Here is a 5,683-nt window from a genome sequence, read left to right as displayed (position 1 = left end):
CACGCTGGCAAGTGCTCATTTGAGGGACGCTTTCCCTCTGCCACCTCCCCTGTCCCGGTCCCGACGGGAAGGAGGATCGAGCCCATCTCAAAATGGCTGCACTCCCCATGGGCGTCTTCTCGCATCTTTCTTCCAAGCTGTTTACTTCTTAGAAGATTTTTGCCTCTCAGTTTCACATCTCCTTCCAAAACATCACATCTCCCTTAAACTGACTTGAATGTAAACGATGCAAATGCAGGAAGGAGGTAATTAGTCTCTGGAGGCTACAGTTGGGATTTAAGCAATGAAATCATTTTAGATGGGTACAATTTCACCTAACTGAGAAAGGGAGAAATCCCTAAAGAGCATGCTGGTTTGGGGAGGGGTGGGGTGCAGCCCAGCTATTGCTGCCGAAAGCTGCCGCCCTTCTCCTGCAAGAGCTGCCTTGGATTTGAAGTGCCCGAAAGGCTTTGCTGCCCCAAGCAAGACGGGGGCGTGGGCTCAGGCTGGAGCTCAGCAGCTCCCAGTGACACGCACTGTTCCCATCTCCATCTGCTCAGCCCCGTGCAAACACACCGCCCCTTGCAAACACCCAAATGCTCATCTCCCGTGCCCCGGCGTTTACCCCCCGGGCTCTGCGTTCCCGCAGCGCCCGACTGCCAAAACCTATTTCTGCTCTTGGCCACGTCTCGCCTTGGAGCCCTGAAAGTCATTTCCCACCCTGGAGCAGGAGCTGCAGCTGCAATCAACTGGCTGGGCTCATATGCTCCAAATCACCCTAATGGCACTTCAGAAATGCAAATAAAAGTGAGATTATGATATTTTACGTAAATAAGCAATGTGGCAATCCCAGACTGGCTTGGCCTGCCAGGGAAATTCACTGGAGAGATATTAACATTGAACTATGTGAGCGTGTTTGCATGGAACATTTATTGTATAACTCTGGGCTCCAATAAAGGCTTGTATAAATTATTCATTTTGGAACTGAGATGAAATGCCAAAAACCCCACCCACCAAGGGACTGCTTTTATTACTACCAAAGATCTAGTCTTAGTTAGCAACTAAGCTATTGAGCCAGCGTGCAAGGTAATTACGAGTGGGAAACGAGCAGTTACCTCCCTGGTGACAGATGCCCTGTGCTCGGGGCAGCTGCTGGTCATCCCTGCACCAGGCTCTTCTTGGACAACGCAGAGGCAGGTCCCTGCTTAACCAAGAGCGAGAGCTCCTGCCCGCTGTGCCCATCGTCGGGAGCCTGGAAGGCAAGCGTTTGCTAGAGGAAACCGCAGCTCGTGCAAGAGCATGGCGTGCCCGGAGCTGCGGGCGGCCACCTCGCTGTGTGCTCGGCTGCAGGACCCTCTGGGGCACGGGCCCCCGCGAGCAGCCACCGCACGCGTGCCCGCAGAGGGGAGCGGGCGCTGCGGGCTGCCTCGGGGCAGAGGAGCGGGACCGCTGCGCCGTGGCTGGGCACATGCAGCACAAGCATTTCCCTGTACCGATCTGCAAAAAAACCCGGGTGGCAGTTGCCATGGCAACTCCTCTTTTTAAACACTGCTGTTAAACAGTTGCATCAAACCCTCTGCGAGCATCACGAGCCCCCTGCCAGCATCATCGCGGGTGCATCGTCGCAGGAGCACTGGCCTGGCTGCTGCGTGGGCTTGTGCTGCTCCCTGCCTGGCTGGCCGCGTCCCAGCGCTGCGTGGCGAGGCGTTACAACAGGTTGCTGTGTTTTCTGGAACTGCAAAGCTAACATTAAGGATCCAGTTACCAATTTGCAGTTGAAAATTACTTTTCTCCATCTCAAATGCTTGCAGCACCCACAGTCCCGAGGCATAGCTGCAATTAGTCTTCCACGCGCCCCCTCCCTCCTCCCACCTTACGCCTCCCACCCCCCTCAAGTTTGCAGGAGGCAAAACAAGGTGATGGATCATGAACAAGAACTGGGGGCTGCTGGCTTTCCTGGTTTGAATGGGGAGGGCGGCAGGGACTCCCTTTCTGAGCTGCATGCAGCCCGGCCAGGCCCCGGCTGCCCCCTGCCCAGCCTCACCTCCAGCCTGCTCCGGTGGGCGGTGGGGTGCTCCTTCAGCCTCCACACCAGCAGCACCCATGCAGCCCACCATGCCCTCCTCTTCTTCCTCCTCCTCCTCCAGCACTGGGGCAGGCAGAGCTCTGGAGCCCTTCCTCCCACCTGCAACTTTTTATAACCTTGCACCTGTGGTTAATTAGGCTGCTCTGGTACCTCCATTAACCCTCTCCTGCTCTGACCTTTGCAGGCAGGGTGGGATGTAAAGGCTGCGTACCCAGCTGCTCAGGTATGTGGCCAGGTGGAGCAGTTGGCTATCTCAGACCTCCGCGTGCTAGCCCTTCCCTTGCAACAGACATTCCGTGCTGCGCCGACCACGCCAACAGCACCGGCTCCCGCGCACTGCACGCCGGGATCTCCCTTGAGCAGGGCCGCCTCTCCAGGTCCCTCCTCGAGGCTGGGAGATTCCTTGCCACAACAGACCCTCAGTAAGTGACTAATAGCATGCTGAACTTCGAAATCTTAGCTAAGTGATACAAAGGATTCATTGTGCATATATAATCCCTTAGCCATAAAGGGCTGAGCAAGCCTGGGACTAGGACTGGATCCAGCCGCACCTGCGCTCCTCTCTGAGGAGGAGTTTGGAAAGCAAAGGGCCCTCTCTGAACCTCGGCACTCACCGGCAGGGTCCCCCTGAGAGTTTGGTCTGACCCTGTCCTCTATGCAGTGAATAATCAAGCGTACCGGGCCATCGAACCTTGTTAAACTACCGTCGCATTTACCATTGAACTTTGTTAACTCACTGGTTTATATCAATAAATTTTTTTTTTTTTTTGCTTCTCTCTTATGAGTGAAGTGCACTCTCACTCCCTCCGTGACACCAGCGCACGGCGAGATGGCGAGGGGATCGGAAAGCCGCAGGTGCCGGTGCTGTCCTGAGCCCCCCGGGCCTGCCGGCACTCGGGGGAACAGGGACGGCAACCGGAGCGGCAACCGTGCTTTATTTGTGCATTAACAGCCCAGCGCTTGCACAGTCACAGGCATCCCGTACAACTGCAATAAGTTCTCTTTACCAACTGTAACTTTTTTATATCAGCAGCTGTCTCTGCCTCCAGCAGCGTTTTATGGATCGTAAGAAAGGCTAAGTGGAAGTTTTCCTTTTTTTTTTTTTGGAAGTAGATCAAACAGCCCTCGTCGAACAGCTTCGTGTGGTCTGGAGCAGTGGGCTGTGCGACAGCCGCCTGGGCGGGAGCGGTTCCCCTGCCGCGCTCCCCCGGGGAAGGGCGCCTGTCCCGCAGCTCGCCGGGAAGCTGCACCGTGGCCCCGCGCCACCCTCCCGTCACACCGCTTCGCTGCGGAGGGCGGGAGCCGCAAAGGCAACTATAGCACGATGATCTTGTGCACCAGCCTGCTCTTGGCTCGTTTCAGCTGTAGGACGGGGAATAGTTTCATTGCAGGGAATGCTAATAAGAGGTTTGTATGAGAGAGAGAAACAGAGAGAGGTGAAGCTACCTATCACAATAGTGAATAACGAAATTAGGAGAGTAATAATTACCAGTGCATGAGATTCCAAGCAGAACAATTATCACAAGTGCCGTATCACTAACTGCCTTGGGTCTCCGCAGACGTCTCCCACCCCTCGGTTTGTTTTCACACCGCGCGGCTCCGGGCAGCTCCGGCGCTCCGCTGCGGCGGCCAGCGGTGCCCTCCGGCCCGCTGCCGGCCCCGCGCCTCCCAGGGACCGGAGCCGACACAGCCAGGGAAGGGCTGTGGAACAGAGCCCTGCGTCTCCCTGGGAATGCAGCCCGGGTGTGAATACTTAAAATAAAACGACATTCTGAATACGTCTGAAAAATGCATCTTAGGCTTCAGGGGCCAAATCGTGCCATCTCATTGTGTAACGAGAAATGTTATTATTCCATATCGTAGCATCTTTAGTGGGGATTTTATTTCTCAGCCCGCAGCAGTGTGTCGTTGGGAGGGCTCAGTGTTTTGTTAGGCAGATGATCAAATGACTCTGAGGACCTGGAGACAGACACCGATGTCAGCCTCTCTCCACAAAGTTTGTGTTTAAAGCCTGTGCATTGTGCTGGAACGCTAATTTGACATATTTCTGCGGGTTGCCTCTCCTCGGCGTCAGCTGGCACTTGCAGGCAAGTGCAGAAGGGGCCAGCTTTCGGCTGCCCGCGGGGCTGGGGCTGCCTCTCGCCTCCCCGGGCACGCAGGGGAGCGGAAAGCGGGATCAGGACCTGCCCCTCCTGCGGGAGACGGGCGAGCCCCCCTCACGCCTCCGGCACCACGCGCTGGCGCGGGGGGCTGAGCCGTGACCCCGGCTCGTGGGCTGCGCCCATCTGGCTTCGGGCAGCGGGGACTTGTCGCAGCGCCCAGCGCTACGTGGGGAGTTTGCTGATGCTTCCCGGCCGGATCGTGGCCGGCAAGTGCAGGCCGCAGGGGCCACGGGCCAGGCCCCCTGCCTCCCGCCCCAGCCGCCGGAGGAGGGTCGCATCCCGCACAGGCACCTTCCCGCGCAGCATCGCGCAGCTCGCCGAGGAGGTTCAGCCCTGCAGAAATCCAAACAATGAGGGAAAGTGTCAATAAACATATATTTTTTACAGTCCATTATCTTACCCTTGCCAGCTTTTAGACTGTTATTGCACCAAGCCATTAAATCCCCTCCATGAGCGAAACATGCCATTTGTGTAATACAGTGTAATGGGACCATTAATGCCTTCCCTCCCCCCCGCCGCAGAGCGTTTCCAGGAGAGGCATTAATATCCACATTCACAAAAACAATCCCTTAGTTCCAGGTTATTTGCACTTAATGCAATGATATTGCTAAAATCCCCCCTAAAATTAGTACAGACGATTTTAACAAAACCAATAAAACATATTAATTAATAATCTCTATGATGAATGCATGAATATAAATAGGTCATTATATCTATCTCGAAGCTCTTTCAGGAGCAGAAGGGCTTATGATTTCTTGACGATGGTCATCAGAGGACATGAATAATTTGCAGCCTAGTGGCTAGATCAAGTCACAGCTGACTTGCCCTGAGAGCGGAGGGCACATTTGTTGCTGTAAGGCTAGCAACGCGGTCTGTGTTCACTGGTATTTCCATTTACTGACCTTCCAGAGTCTATTTTTTAAAAAATAATTAAACGACATTTCCAGTTCAATAATGTTTTGCTCTATTAGCAGTAAAATCTAAGATGCAGAATTAAAATAATGAAGTGAAACAGCCGGCATGCCTGGGCTCGTGAAAGCAGCAGCCCTCTCCAGGCTGCACCCCATCTTGGGGCTCGCTGCTGTCCCTCTCCCTGCTGAGGCCGGCTCGCGGTGCCGGGGACGGTGCCGTGGCTGGGCTGCAGCGGAGCGCAGCCCTTCCTTCTGCGCGGAGCAAGCCACCGCCCCGCACGCGGCTCTGCCAGCTCCAGCCCCCAGCGCCCTCCGGCCTCCTTGCACAGTTTCCTTGTTCCTCAGCCTGCAGCTCAGCTCACAGCACACAGCTGAGCCATTTTTGCTCTTTTACTGCTTCTTACGCAGCAGCTGAGGCTGCTGGCAGGCTTTGCCAGCAGAGGAGGGCGTGAGAAGAAGTGTGCTGGGATTATTAGCAACCCCCTTCTGAAAGCGTTGTTATTAGCAGGGTGACATGGGGACAGCCACTGCGGTGCTGCGGGCAC

This window comes from Platalea leucorodia, assembly GCF_965183815.1.
Source record: "Platalea leucorodia genome assembly, chromosome: 17".
Lineage (NCBI taxonomy): Eukaryota > Metazoa > Chordata > Aves > Pelecaniformes > Threskiornithidae > Platalea > Platalea leucorodia.
The sequence above is the reverse complement of the archived record's forward strand: the minus strand, read 5'-3'. Positions refer to the sequence as shown.